Source organism: Pteropus alecto, unplaced genomic scaffold, assembly GCF_000325575.1.
Source record: "Pteropus alecto unplaced genomic scaffold, ASM32557v1 scaffold131, whole genome shotgun sequence".
In the NCBI taxonomy this organism is placed as follows: domain Eukaryota; kingdom Metazoa; phylum Chordata; class Mammalia; order Chiroptera; family Pteropodidae; genus Pteropus; species Pteropus alecto.
The window spans coordinates 17,228,378-17,245,310 of record NW_006434709.1 but is presented as its reverse complement, the minus strand read 5'-3'; positions in this window follow the sequence as shown (position 1 = coordinate 17,245,310).

The following is a 16,933-nucleotide window of genomic DNA, read 5'->3' as shown; positions in this document are numbered from 1 at the left end:
CTGTGTCTCTGTCTTTGTTAGAGTTTATGGGTGGAGTATCTAGGGTTTCATGGATTACTCTTTATTGGTGAATTTAAACACAAGAGCAGGAATTAAGACACAGGAAAGGAAAATTGTGGTCACTGAAGCAGTCAGTTGTCTAGGTTACTCAAGGCTTTCTAAAAGGAAAACTTCACTGGTGGGAGCAACCTGACTTCTCAAAATGGCTCTCCTTCATCTTGGACCGCACCAGGGTTTTGCAACTTCCTACCCAGATCAGAAGGCTCCTACAAAGGCACATTGCCCATGGACGGATGACATTGTTGTTGATGGGGGATATGAAAAAGGGACATCTTATTTATTCATCCTTCTGACCTGGACAAATTTATAGTGACATATATTCACCCCTATAATATAGGGAGTATTTTTACTGTCCTAAAAATCCTTTGGGCTCTTTTATTCATTCATCCCTACACCGTTAACCCCTGGCTACTACTCATTGTTTTATTGTCACCATAGTTTTACCTTTTCTAGAATGTCATATAGTTAGAATCACACAGGATGTAATCTTTTTTAGATTGGCTTTTTTCACTTAGTAATTTGCACTTCAGTTTCCTTCATGTCTTTTTATGGCTTGATGACTCATTTCTTTTTGGTGCTGAATAATATATCATTGTTTGGATGTGTCAGAGTTTATCCCTTAACCGATTAAAGGACATCTTGGGTGCTTCCAAGTTCTGGCAGTTATAAATAAAACTGCTATAAAAATTCATGTACAGGTTTTTGTGTGGATATAAATTTTCAACTACTTTGGGTAAAATACCAAGGAACCAATTGCTTGATCTTATGGTAAGAGTATGTTTACTTTTGTTAAAAAAAAAAAAAAAAAACCTTCAAACACTTTCAAAGTGGTTGCACCATTTACATTCCTACCAGCAGTAAATGAGAGCTCCTATTTCTGCACATACTCACCAGTATTTGGCGTTGTCCATGTTGAGGATTTTGACCATTGTAATAGCTGTATAGTGGTATCCCACTGTTTTAATTTGCATTTTCCTGATGATATATAATGTGAAGCATCTTTTTATATATTTATTTGCCATCTATAGTTTCTTCATTGAGATGGCTGTTAAGTACTGTGGCTCATTTTTTAAAATTTGCCTGTTTGTTTTCTTATTGTTGAATTTAAAGAGTTCTTTTAAACATTTAACAGTCCTTTATCAGAAGTGTCTTTTGCAAATATTTTCTTTCAGTTTGTGGCTTGTCTTATTCTCTTGACATTGTCTTTCACTGAACAGAAGCTTTAAAATTTAAGTCTAGCTTATCAATTATTTCTTTTATGGATTATGATTAATGTTATAACTAAGTCATTGTCATACCCAAGTTCATCTAGGTTATCTCCCAAATTATCTTATAGGAATAGTATAGCTTTGCATTTTACTTTGAGGTCTGTGATTCATTTTGAGTTAATTTTACTGGAGTATGTAAAGTCTATGTCTAGACTCGTTGTTTTTTGTTTTTTGGTTTTTTTGTGTTTTTTTTTGCATGTGGACTTTCAGTTGCTTCAACACTATTGAAAAGACTATCTTTGTTCCATTGTATTGCCTTGGCTTCTTTGTCAAAGATTAACTATACTTAAATGGGACTATTTCTGGGCTCTCTATTCTATTGATCTATTTCACCAATACCACATTGTTTTGATTATTGTAACTGTATAGTAACTCTTGAAAAATAGCATCAGTCTTCCAACATTGTTCTCATTCAATATTGAGTTGGCTAGCCTTGAGTCTTTTGCCTTGCCATATAAATTTCAAAATTAATTAGTCAATATTCACAGAATAATTGGCTGGGATTTTGATTGAGATTGCACTGAATCTATAATCAAATTAGGAACAACTGCCATCTTGGCAATACTGAGTCTTCCTATCCATGAACATGGAAGGAATATCTTTCTATTTATTTTAGTTCTTTGATATATTTCACATAGATCTGATACATATTTCAATAGATTTATACTTAAGTATTTCATTTTGGGGTTACTAATGTAAGTTGATAATGTATTTTTAATTCAAATTCCACTTGTTCATTGCTGGTATACAGGAAAATAACTGACTTCTGTATATTAACCATGCATAATGAAACCTTGCTACAATTGCTTATTAGATCTGGGAGATTTTCTTATTGATTCTTTTAGATTTTCACACAGATAATCATCTATCTATGATTCATAAACATCACCGATAGTTTTACTTCTTTCTTTTCAACCTTATATCTTTTACTTCCTTTTCTTATTACAATAGCTAGCACTTTCAATACAGTTTTGAAAAGCAGTAGTGAAAGGAGACATCCATGCTTCGTTCTTGATCACAGTTGATAAGCTTACGGTTTTTCACCATTAAGTATGATATTAGCTGTAAGTTTTTCCTTAGATGTTGTTTACCAAGTCGAGGAAGTCCATCTCTCTTCTCAGTTTGTTGAGAATTTTTATCATGATTGGGTGTTGGATTTTGTCAAATGCTTTTTATGCATCTATTGTTAATATGTGATTTTTCTTCTTTAGTCTGTCGATGTGATAAATTTCATTAATTGATTTTTAAATGTCGAACCAGCCTTGCATATCAGATAAATTGTATTTAGTCGTGGTGTATAATTCTTTTAATATATTGTTGAATTTAATTTGCTAAAAATTTTTAAGGATTTTTACATTTATATTCATGAGAGATGTTGGTCTGTTGTTTCCTTTTCTTGTAATGTCTTAGACTAGTTTTGGAATTAGGATAATACTGGCTTTAAAGAATGTGTTAGGAAGGATTCCCTCTGCTTCTATATTTAAAAAGATTGTAGAAATTTGGTATAATTTCTTTCTTAAATGTGTAGAATTCAGTGAATTCATCTGAATCTGGTGCTCTTTTTTGAAAAATTATTAATTATCAAATTCTTTAATATATAAGCCTTTCAGATTTTCTATTTCTTTTTGTGTTAGTTTTAAGAGTTTTAAGTAATTCATTTCATCTCGGTTATCAAATTTGTGGGCAGAGAGTTGCTCATACTATTTCTTTATCCTTTTAATGTTCATGGTATTTTTGTAGTGATATCTCTTGTTTGATTTCTGATAATAGTAATTTATTTCCTTTCTCTTAATTAGCCTGATTAGAGGCTTATTAATTTTATTCTTTTTAAATTGCCAGGTTTTGGTTTTTATTGATATTCTCTACTAATTTGTTTTCAAATTCATTGATTTCTGCTTTGATTTTTATTGTTTCTTTTCTTCTATATACTTTTTTATTTGCTCTTTATTTTATTTGCTCTTTTTCTAGTTTTCTAAGGTGAATGCTTAGATCGATTTTTAGGTCTTCTTTTCTAATACATTCAATGGTATAAATTTCCTTCTTAGCACTGCTTTTCCTATATCCCCCAAATTTTGAGCTGTGTTTTAATTTTCATTTAGTTCAAAATATTTAAACATTTCTCTTGACTTTTTTTTTGATTAATGTGTTATTTAGAAATGTGTTTAATCTCATAATTTGGAATTTTTCAGGTATCTTTCTGTTACTGATATCTACTCTAATTCTACTGTGGTCTGAGAGCTCTTATTGTATAAACTGTTTTAAATTTGTTGAGATGTGTTTTATGGCCCCAACTATGGTCAATCCTGGTGAATATCTCATGTAAATTTGAAAAAGAAATGCATATTTTGCTGTTGTTGGGTACATTGGTCTATAGATGTCAGTTATATCCATAGATTGATGGTACTGTTGAGTTCAGCTATTTCTCACTAATTTTCTGCCTGCTGGATCTGCCTCTATCTGATAGAGGGATGTTAAGGTTTCCAGTTATAATATTGGATTCATCTATTTCTCCTTGCTGTCCTATCTGTTTTGCCTCAAAGTTTGATGCTCTGATGTTGGGTGCATACACATTAAGGATTGTTATATTTTCTTGGAGACCAGATCCCTTTATTATGTAATGCCCCTGTTTATCTTGATAACTTTTTTTGCTTCCAGTCTGCTCTGTCTGAAATTAATAGAGCCACTCCTGCATTCTTTTGATTAGTGTTAGCATTGTGTATTTTTCTCTGTCTCTTTACTTTAAATGTGTCCTTATATTTAAGGTGGGTATCTTGTAGACAATACATAGTTGAATCATATTTTTTCATCTTGAAAATCTCTATCATTTAGTTGATGTGTTTAGACCATTGATGTTTAAAGCGATGGATGATTTAGTTGGATCAATATCTACCATATTTACTATTTTCTACTTGTTGCCCTTATTCTTGGTTCCTATTTTTGTCTTCTATACTTTTTCTTCCTCTTGTGGTTTTAATTGAGCATTTTATATAATTCTATTTTCTCTCCCAGCATCGCAGTTACTTCTTTTTAAATTTTTTTTTTAGTGGTTGCCCTAGAGTTTGCAATTATACATTTACAACTAATCTAAGTCCACTTTCAAATAATACTATATTGCCTTACAGGTAGTACAAGTATCTTAATTAAAAAGAAATCCTAGTGATTCTGTCCCATTCCTTGTATTATATCTTTCATTTATTTCACTTACACTTAAATGTACATAGCTATATATAAAGTGTGTGTATATGTATGCTATATATGTGTATGTATACATAATCAAATGCATTATTGCTAATATTTTGAACAGATTAATAATAAGAAAAATAACTTTTTAAATTTTCCTCTCATTTATTCCCCAATGCTCTTCCTTTCTGATTTTCTGATCTATATAATCTTCCTTCTTTCTAAAGAAGTTCTTTTAACATTTCTTTCAAGGCAGGTTTACTGGAAATAAATTTCCTCAATTTTTGTTTGTCTAAGAAAGTCTTTATTTCTCCTTTTTTTTTTTTTTCCTGGACAACCAACATTTGTTTCTAGCTCAGTTTGGCTGTGATAGAGATTTAACTTGGTCACAGATCACGGCTCGTCTCAAGAGAGAGCCAGGGAAAGGTAGTAGAATGACACGATGGTTCTTAAAGCTTCTTCTTGAAAGTGTCCACTTTTCACAATTTATTGGCCAAAGCAAGTCAAAAAGGAAATCTATGAAATGGAATCTATGAAATGGAAATATAAATAGTTCCATAGGGAAGGAAAATTTTTTTAACCATAATACAATTTAATATAATCATCTGTAATAACCCACAATTTATTAATCACTTATTATATATCAGGCATGGTGCTAAGCACTTTACCTAAACCTATAGCTTTTTATTTTTATCCTTTCTTACAACTCCCATCATAAGAAACTTGAAGTCAAATAATTTATCAGGTCATACAGCTAGTAAACAGCAGAGCCTAGTGATAAAGATAATTTTTAATCTGAGGATTAAATATTTGAGTCTTTATATTGCTTCCTTATAAAAATTAATATATATAATTCTCAAGGAAAAGAGCAGAAGTGATAGCAGGTTACCTATTTAAATCATGGTTTTGGCTATCAATTAGAGGCTAAAGTGCACATGTTCTGTCACATATATTATGCCAGATAGGTACTAAATTTATTAGGGTGATCACTTTGTAAGGTACATAAATGTCTAATCACCATGTTGTACACCTGAAACTGATATAATTTCATATGCTAACTATAATTTTTAAAAAGAGAAAGTTTTTCGTATTTAAAAGTGACCTACATATTTTCTCTACAGCCTAGACCAAGGTTTCTCAATCATGGCTCTATTGATGGTTTGCTCCAGATAGTTCTTGGGGGTGGGTTGGGGCTCTCCTGTATATTATAGAATGTTTTCCAGCAACCCCACCCAGCCTCTACCCACTTGATAGTAGTAGTGACTCTTTTCCCAGTAATGACAACCAAAAATGTCTCCAGATATTGCCAAGTGTCCCTTGCAGTGCAAAATTGACTCTGGTTGAGAACTGCCCTAGACAAAGATGTGTGACACATCATGTGTACTTTATCATCTAGTTAGCAACCGAAACTATGATCTAGAAAGGCAGGCTACTGCTATTAGTCCTTCACTTATAAAGGGTAATTTCACAAGATACAGAATTCTAAGCGGATGTGTGTTTCCTTTTGCTCAACACTGCAAATATTTCAGTCCACTCTCCTCTTGATTGTGTGGTTTTTGAGGGCAAGTTACATTTAATTCTGCCCTTTGCTCTTCCAAATGTAAAGTCCCTGCCCCCACCATGGCTTCTTTGAAAAATTTTTTCTTTATCTTTGGGTTTCTGAAGTTTGAATATAATATGCCTCAGTGTAGTTATTTTGGAATATATCCTGCTTGGTGTCCTCTGAGATTCCTGGATTTGTTTTGTGTCTAACATTAATTTGTAGGAAATTCCGTTGTTATTGCTTTTCAAATATTACTTTTACTTTTCTCTCTCTCTCTGATATTCTCATTATGCATATGTCACACTTTACCTTTTATAGTTATTCCACAGTTCTTGGAAATTCTATATATTTTTTTTCTTCTTTTTTTTTAGTCCTTTTGCTCTTTGCTTCTACAGTTTTGGAAGTTTCTCTTGTCATATTGTAAAGCTCAGAGTTCCTTCCTCAGCCATGTCCAGTCTACTGCTGAGCCCATCAAATACATTCTTCATTTCTGTTATGGTGTTTTCGATCTATAGCATTTCTTTTTATCCTTAGAATTTTCTCCTCTCTTTTACATTATCTATCTATTCATGGATGTTGTCTCCTTGTTTCATTCAAGCCCTTAGTGTATTAATTATTTAAGAAAAAAATTCTTATCTGATAATTCCAGTATACATGCCAATATGTAACTCTGGTTCCCATGCTTTTTCAGTCTTTCAAACTGTATTTTACCATTTAGAATGCACTGTAATGTTTTCGTTGAGAGGTAGACATGAAGTACTCAGTAAAAAGAACTGCCCTAACCAGGCTTTCAGTAATGTAGTGGTAAGATGTTGGAAGAGGGGAACTGTCCTATAATTCTATGATTAGGTCTCAGTGTTTTGGTGAGTCTGTGTCCCTGGACTGTGAACTTCACCAGTGCTTCTCAGGTTCTTCTTAGGTGGAACAGGATGACTAGTGGATGCTGGAGTTGGGTATTTCTCTTACCCCAGGTAGCTTAGGTTCTGATAAAACTCCAGCAGGTTAAGCTCTGGTTAGCAAATTTTTCCCGAGGGAAGGCCTCGTTAAGATGAAAAGCATACTCTGATGTATTTCAAAATCATTACTTTTTCCCTCCCCCTGCTAGAAGCAAGTTTTTCTCCAGTATTCACTGTGAGGACTTGATAGAGCTTCCAGAGTTAAAACTGCCAAAAGTGTGTCCCCTCTCCGACCCCATAACTAAGTTTCCCTGGAGTTTTTAACTATAAGACTTGTCTACACTAAGCCTCCTGCAACTCATCAATTACAGTTCAGGTTTTCCTACCCCAGCCCTAGTTCCTAGGGGTATTTGTTCGTGGGTTTTTGCTCTAGTAAATTGTGATGCTCTGTATCCACCTATCTGTCTCTCCAACTTTTGTTTTTGTGCTTTGCCCTGTGACCTTTTTTCTCTGATAGATCTAAGAAGAACTGTTGATTTTTTTCAGTTGTTCCAGTTTTACTTGTTAGGATAGAATGGCAACTTCTAGGCTCCGAATGTGCTGAACTGGAAAGCATAGATTACATTCACTGAAAAGTCTTTACAGTATCTCTAGATAAACTTCTTGACTATGGGTAAAAAGAACTTGTGGGGATGCCCTAGATTTCAATCCTCTCATGGGTGATAGGAATATCACAAACTCCTCGAAGGGCTGGATACTCTCACCCCTAATGGGCCCTCCTGAGCCTAGGCAGTTTGGAGAATTTCCTAGGACTTTTGACCATAGTAACCTTTCATATCGCAAATGTCATGCATTGGACAGGTGGAGGAAAGCATATTTTAGGACAAAGGTGGTCTAAAAGGAAATGTAGCAACGGTATTTCAAAATTCCAGCTGAGGGTGCTATGTATCTCTTGTTAGGATTCGGATACACTTTACCATAATACCATATCCCATTGTTAATAAATTACGACTGAAGGTATATGCATTTTAAAATAGAGAACCAAATCTTCACTATAGGAAAACCATGGGCTACGGATTGAAGACTGTATAGCACACTGGCAAGTCTCGTTTCAATTTAGCCTCGCTGTTGCTACTTCTTCCTCTTCATAGTCTAACCTTTTCATTTACTTACAGAGCACAGATAAACACATGTGTTTTCCTAGAGCAAACATTATTTTATGTCAACCACAAGAACAAGTACCCAGAAAAGCCTGATAGAATGGTAGGAAGAAAGAAAGGTGGAACTTACTAAATTTTATTAGTTTCATAGCCCAATTTGTCTTAGGCTCAAAGCTCATGATAATATTCATGATTTCACTAGCAAATCATTGCATCCCCAAATCTCATCTTTAATGTCATACTGAATCATTTAACAATTATTCATGAGGTCACCTTGGATGACAGACAGTTCATTTCTTTCAGCAGCAGTGTCTTAAGTACATGCTACATTTAAATTGCATGGTGGTTAGGTTATTTGAGATGCCTCATCTAACATGCACTTTCTCTCCAAGTTATTCCATCTTTCAGGGCCCAGTTTAAGTTCTATCATTTCCCTGAAGATTTCCCAAACTACTTCTGTGCATATTGATTTCTATCTTCTCTGAGCTCTCAGTGAATAATTTACTACCTTGTTGTTATACTATCTCTCATTGTCTATTTTTTTCAAATAAGATAAAAATCAATGTGTGTTTATTAAACAAAAAATTATTCTAGTTCTTATAAGGAATAAAATTAATATTAAAAATTATCTCTGTTATTAAGGGGTTTATGGTCTCCTTGGAAAGGGAAGATAAACCAATATAAGAACTTTAAAGATCTAAAACATTTTCAAAAAAAGGGAAGTGATATCACAATGTAGGGATATTATTAACTGCTAAATGTATGAACCAGACAAATACTATCCAGACAGGTTTGGATGATGGAGGGCAGAGAGCTGAGTAACAAGGGACATCTTTACAAAGGAGATGGAATTTGAGCTTGATCTTGAAAGGTAGGTAAGATATAGATAAACAATATGGGAGGCCTCACCAGTTAAGAAGTATATATTCCATATGTTCATGCTCCATTTGGCCATGTCTTTAGAGTCTTCACCAAGACTATAGGGTACTTGATCTCTTCTAGAAGCAACAAGGTGTTTCATGATAAAACATTAGACATACTGAGTATCAATAATTGATTGTATTTCCTCCTGTTCTCCTTCAATACTATCTTGCATCTGACAACTTGCTAGGCACATAGTATCTAATGCAAAAGTTATTCTAAGAAGGATCATATAAATCATAATTATATTTTTAGGTATTTTTGTTTGTTAAATTTAAAAAAATGTTGAAATCTTTTAAAATGTGATATAAATGAATTTACTGACCAGAACATTGCCACCCCAGAAAACTTGTCCTCTAAATAACATTTTCTGTTAATTACCAGGAGAGTTCTTTATCTCTCCTGAGTATCAGGCATATTAAATAAGATATGGCTACTTATGTGTATGAAAGTTAAAAAATGTATGTCCTTTCTTATCCACCTTCTTACTTCCCTGTCACAGTCCTTGAAATAACACAATTAAAATATCTTTCCTCTAAGTCAAGTAATAATATAATCTAGAAATTTTAAAGTCTCTTTTTTATCATTTTCAGTTTTCCTGCCTTTTAAAAAGTACATACAACTTCTTAAAGGCATAGTAGTTGATTTTTACGAATTAATAGTTGATTTATTTCTGTCTTTCTCTCTCCTTTCTGTCTTACCAGTAAAGGGCAAAAGCAAAGTGGTTTTTCTCTAAAAGCATCTCCTTTCAGATACCTAAACCGTTAGTGCACTTTTCTACCTTCTCCTATCCTTACTTTCTTTAAGCCATGTCCAAAGTCTCAGAATTCTATGATAATTAGAGAAAAGTCTGGGACAGTTACATAATGGTTTTCCTTGCTGCCCATTGCTTGAAAAATTTGACTTACTCCTAAAGAGGCAAAGACATCTGTGTGTGTGTGTGTGTGTGTGTGTGTGTGTGTGTGTGTGTTTTAAGTTAATTTATCACATAACAGCTGGGATAGGCAGAAGAAAAAATGTAGATATTTGCTACATGGTTGGTCTTATAATCTTCCCTGAAGTTTCCGTTTTGAGAAAACAAGGGTGAATGCAGGTTGGGCAGAGACGCTGGTCTAAACACACGGACTGAGTTCAGGTTGAAGAGAGAAGTCTTTCCCTTTTATGTGGTGCCCTGAAGCTAGGCTGCAGTATCTCTTACAGTTCTTGCAAGTTCCTTTCCATGGGTATGCAGGAACCAGCTGAGCCTAAAATGTGCCTGCTGTTATGAAATGGTCATTTCATATGAAATGATCTAATCTTCTCTATAACTTATCACTTGAATCTCTGCATTCTGTTTTTAACAGTCTTTCCATTTACACACACACACACCTATACCTGTTCAAAGCTTTCCTCCATTCAAACTAAAGAGTAGAAAAATTGCCCATGAAATATGATTTAATTGTTTAACAAAAATATAGATTAGCGTAAAAACATATGCTCTAGGAATCAAGATTTTATTTCAATTTCAGATTTACCACTAACTGAAAATCTTGGCAGAGTCACCAACCTTTTCACTTATGAATTAGAGTTAAAAATGCTTGTCCTACTTTATGGGATTATTTTGAGGGTAGATTCAAGAATATGTATATCTCAGTATTCAGAAATGTTAAGAAATACATAATGAAGGTGTTAATTATTACAGACACTCAAATATCTTAAAAGTAATGTTACATAATATTTTAAAGTTTTTAATGTTTTTATTGCATCAAGGAAAAGGTCACTGCCTGAAGTACTTAATAAGCATACCCCAGCTAAGAAATAAATGACAGGTACTTACAGAACCCTAATTGAAAAATGTAAAATTTCTCTATGATTTACACAGCCTGTTGTTATTTGTTACCTTACCTCTTAGTTTCATTCATTTAACCAAAAAGCATTAAACCTTTAAATATACAATTTTTTGAGGGCCAAATGATAGAGAATAAAGTAAGACATCCTACCTCCATTGAGGGGTTCACATGTTGACAAGATGACACATCTGCAAAGAACCAGAGCTCTAGGCAGGCATGCAGTGTTTCCTAAACCACGTGCAACAGAACCCCGGTGTGCCACAAAATACATTGATGCTGTAAGAGAGGCAACATTTTACCTCTGCCTTAGAGTTTTTTGGCTGGACCTGAGAATTAAAGTGACATGAGATAAATTAACAGGGGAAAAGTATACAAAGTTAATATGTTTTACATGGCATGAGAGCCCTCATAAGAAAATAAAGGCCTAAAGAAGTGGCAAAGTTCAAATGTTTTTATACTATGTTGAACAGAGATAACTGTGGAAAAGTAACTAAAATACATGGGGAGGCTAAAGGAAGATAAAAATTATTTTAACAAGGTCTGTTTGTACAGAATCCTCTCAGCTTTAACATGCCATCCTTGGTTGTAAGAATGTTATTTTCCTCCGGGCATAGGAAGAACATCTATCTATATGAAGGTTTTATCTCATGTTTTTAGGAAGGAAAGGAGAAATTCAAAGCACCCTTCTTGCATTTGCTGTTTTTTTAAGTATCGTTAGCTCAAAATAATCTTTATACCAAAGTGGCATATTTTAAATGCTATTTCAGTGCTATCTACATTTTGTCTCTTAAAATTAATATTTTGTCACCCATTAAAAAAATATGTAATTAAGGAGATTCTATTTCAAGTTTGTGTCTGGAGCCCAAGTGTTTGCCTCCCCTCACTTATAAGACCCCAATAAATGAGATAATATCAATAATTTCATAAAAATAAATATAATAGGGAGATCACCATAAAAGGAAGGAGATTTTAACGTATCTTTGGAAGATATAAAGAAAATATTGAGCCTGGTACCAGATTAAAGTGATAAAGTTATAGTCCAGAATAGATAAATTACCTACCAAATAGATTCCTAGGGCAGTCTTAAATTCAGAATGAACAGGTGTCATTGAAAGTAAAGGAGATAAGAGATTGAAATACAGAGTGTGAGGGTAGTAATTCAGTATCTGCTCATAGACTAGCTACATCTATTCTCACACTTTCATTTCCTGTCCCTCCCATCATAGCAAATGAAAAACAACCTATACCAGTCAAAAGCTATCCACTCATTACCCTTTGCAATTTGCCTGTTTGCTGGGGTTGGAAGGCATACACAGTAAGTTTCATAGGCTTGCATTACATTTGAAACTCCTGGAGGAGGCAGCCAAGAGGAACTCAAAAAAGGAAAGGATTCAGAAGAGGACCCAATGATACTGTAGTGTAGAAATAGAAACAGGTCAAATTTATTAGTTTCTAACAGTGTGAGTGAGAGTCTGTGCAATGTTCTATGTCTTGTCACTCAATTCATATGATATCTTTATTTTCTGAGAAAAACCTGAGATTCAGAAAAAAATAAATAAATAAGTGATTTGTTAAAGGTCAAGTGATTGGTAAGGAGAGTATCCTGTGTTGGAATCCCTGCTTTCTGGACTATGCACACATCCTCAACTCTGTCACTTACTACCCATGTCCTTGGGCAAGTTAAGCTTCATTTCCTTAACTGTGACATGAGAATAATTATGTCACTTACCTCACAGAGTTGTCACAAGATTTAAATAATATATGTGAAACATTTAGAACTATAGTTCATACTTAGAAAGCTCTCGATATTTTGGTCATATTAGCTGACTTCTGTATGGTGTTCTTTATACCAAACACTGGATCATAACCAACTCTAGCTTAGAATAACGGCTGTTTTCCTTACAAAACTATATAATAAGGTTTTTTAGTAATCCAAAAATGTTTTCACAAAATTTATCAAAATACATACCAGAATATTTTGAATATCAAACTTCCTGTGTGTACTTATTTGTGAGTGTGCATGTGTGTATCACACACATCATGCATACATACATATATATATCTAATTTGCTTAACTCTAAACATTGTAGATATGTACGTATAATACCTGTATATATGTTGTTTAGAGTGTGTGTTTATGTAGATTGCTGTTAAGCAAACTAGATGGATACATCATACAAACAGGAAAAAAGTGTTATTCAAGGGTACAGTTGTACCCCCATCACTGAAGAAATAGCTATTTAATATCCTCTCTCAATAACTCTTCTCCTTCTTGGAGGCTGCAAGTCGAAAGTTATTGCAAAGCTTGCAAAGACATTGTACACATATTAAAGTAACAACGGAACTATTTGGAGCAAAATTTTAAGATTATTATGTATTTCCCAAACACACTTCTGCCCTTTTATCTTTTGTATGCAACTTAAAAATAACAAAAAGACTTTATTTCAAAATAACCAATTTTATTCAGAGACAAACACTTTAAGGAATGTAAACTGCTTAAAAGAATAGTATATATAGAATTACCAGCCCCTACATGACAATACTGGAAATTGTTTCTCTCTTGGGCATAAAGTTGAGAGTATAGTCTCAGGGGAAAACAGATTATCAAAGCTGCAATCAGTATTTTGGAAAAATACATAGAGAATGGCTGGGACTCTGCTGGAAAGGAGCTATTTGGCTAAGAACCCAGATCCTGAGTGAGCACATTCTGTCTTCCCACAGCTACCTCTGAATGCCACTTAGAGCACTGGGTAGAGCCAAGACAAGACTAGAGAAAGCCTTTGTTCTTCTTACCATTATGTTCAGATCCCAAATCTTATGAGTTCCTTGGGTTAGAGATGCTGGGCTTCATTTCATATCCGAAAGGGTAGGTATAGGAAACCCATGTCAAGGAAAGAAACATGTACCTCTTTAAATTCCAGGAAGAATCACATTTATGGCAGACAACTCCAGATTTTTAATGGCCAAGGGTGCTTTCACATAGGATCAAACCCTTTGTTTCTTATCCTTTTTACATTAGCCGGAAGAGTAAGCCTAAAAGACAGACTCCCCTCACTCCCAAACTCCCAAAATATAGAGATTGCAGTGTTTAGCCTAACAATATCTTTGAACTTGGACTTCTCTACTCTAATCCTGAATACTTCCCTTTTTGGATTACATAGGATGGGGTTAGGGAATAGAGGCCAACATGAATATGTTTACTCTAAGACAGGATTTAGAAGTGGCTTTTTTCATTATGATACTTCTCCTTTGTTCTAAATATCATCTCCACAAATCTGTATGGACCCAATACAGAAGTTTAGGTTAGTGAGATTTTAGATAGTTATATGAATAAACCATGATCTTATTTCTCAGCCCCTTCATCTCTCAAAACTTTATTGTTTACTTCTCAATGGTTTTAATTCCCCTTTATTGCTTCTCTATCATTTTAAGAAACTCACACAAAATCACATTATTAACTTATTTTTTAAACTTTTTTGAGGTATAATTGATATAACATTAGTTTCACATATACTGTGTAATGCTTTAATATTTGTTTATATTGCAAAATGGTCACAGTAAGTCCAGTTAACATCTACTAAATTGCACTATTTACTAAATTTTCTTCTCTTATCTCTTATGACTAGCTCATAAAATAAAAAGGGTTACTCAGCAACAAATAAGAAGCAACATATATATTTTTGCCTGAATAAAATACTGTAGGTCAGAAATTGGCCTTTTTGCATTTTTTCCATTAGCCTTTATATTAACATCAAATATTCCTTATGATCACTGTTCAATATCGTTCTCTTCCAATCTGCTGTAAAAAACCACCTGGTAAGCAGCTTCTGCATAGACTGGGTCAGTCATGTTAGTCTCTAATTAGGGCTTTTAGATCTACATATTTTAATTTCAGATGATAAAATAGCAGAGGAAATGTTTTCTTGACCACTGGAATGTACAGAGGCAGAGTTTGCTACTTGTACTTACCTTTTCAGGGTGCTAGAGGAAGTTAATTATCTCACTTAAAAAGATCATAAATGGGGAGCTTATTTGTGAACCACATTGAGCATCTCGATATGATATCATGTTTATTTTTAATTTTAGGGCAATATTTATAAGAATTATTAAGTGCAGTTGAATATAACTTGATTAGTAACCAGTAAAAAGTTTTCAGCATATTCAAATATGTAAGCCCACAAATTTAAATGCATATAGTGAGCCCAGAAGCATGTTCTTTCTGGTAGGAATGGTGTAGATGTAAAATTGGATTGGAAAGCATAGTGCCTTTGCTCTCTAACTCACCTGTCAAATCAAAAATCAAATCAAACATTTCTCAGTTGCCTGCTGTGTCCCATATATTGTCCAGGAGTTCTGTATTATGCAGTCAGATGATTTTTGCATTGGGCATTGCACATCGTCTCTATATGTTTGGTGTACAATACATTGAAACTTCATTAGTTTAGGCCCTCTCTCACTAATTTTGAATTAAAAGCTAAACTAAATGATATATAGTATACATTATAAAAATATATTTAAGTAGTTTAGCATACTTTAGCACTGTAAAAAAGTGCACTGTTTATAAGTAAGGGGTTGGTTTAACGAGTCTTTCATTTACCAACTATTTACTTACTAACTGGCAGGCACTAAGGATACAGCACAGAGACAGATCCATGCCCTTATGGAAAAACTAAAATTTACTTCTAGCTAATCAATAGAGCTAGCAAGCGTAAATTTTCCAATGAATGAGTCATTTTGTGCAACCTTCCTTAACAACAGACCACCGCCAAAAAAACTAATCAAAGTGAAACAACTGATATTCTTTTAATTCTCACTGGAGGAATTTTGTGTTGATAGGAACTTTTAAATTTGGCAGAGAATAGGATCTATAATCTCTCTTTTATAGATTGAGAAGCTAATGTACAAAAGGATTAAATGACAGACCCCTCAGTTATTGCGGTATAAATAAAGTTAATCTATCTCCAGTTAGGGTGACTTCATAAGCAACCTTTTAATACAGTGGCTTTAAAACTTTACTGACTGTGACCCACACTAAAAAATTAATTTTACCTTGTAACTAAGTACATACATGTGCACATTATTGAAAGAAAATATTCATGAATAAAAACATATTTAGTACATACATTGTGATCTAGTATTTTCTATCCCGTTTTAATCTATTTCATTTTAAAAACGATGCTGGTTGCAATACTATATACATTTTACAACTCAATAATGGGTATTAATTTGCTAAAATTAATTTCATTAATTTGAGATTCAAAAGAGATAAATATGTTTAAGTTCATGGTAATCAAAAAATAAACATGGCAGTTTTTTCTGTGTCTTTTATGATTCTATTAAAAAACAAATTACCATTTCGTTGGTATGTGTAGTGTAATGTTTCACACACAGGTGATTGTAAATAGTCCTAATTCTTTCCTAGGACAAGTTGCTTGATACATGCAAAATTTGTTCTTACTTTGAATTCATTAAGCACTTGTTTGAGTGTTTTTCATCAACTCCTACAAATTATTTTCATGGTCTAGTCTTTTCATTTTCCTCATAATTAATTTTCTTAGAATCTAGCACACTGCCTGGTATTAACAGGTATGTGTTAACTAAATGACTGGATGAATGAATCAATCAATTCTGAACTCTGCTGTGTTCTGTTGGGTAAGTTTGCCTTTGAAGGAAAATAGAACTGAGCTCAAGGGAAAGGAGTCTTCAAGGTGGGAGGGAAAGTGTGAGCGAAGACCTGGAGATGGGAAGGAGAACCTGCCATACATTCACAGGGCAGTGAGGTGGTCCCAAGTCTGAAATCAGAATTAGAGAGTAGATGAAGGCATAGAACAGAATAAAAGTAATATTTGGGGGAAGGGAGCGGTGAGGAAAATAAGGTAATGATGAGGAAAATAAATGGAGCAAAGGAAAAGAGAGAAAATTACTCCTAATCTTCCTGCATTTAAAACTCCAGCTCGCATACAGGCATTTGGTAGCCCTGTGATGAAGCTGTCCCATCTTTATGATGGGATTATTAAGCTGTTATCATCAGCACTAGCAAAGTAGCATCTATTCGTGTGGAAAAGATTTGGAGAAA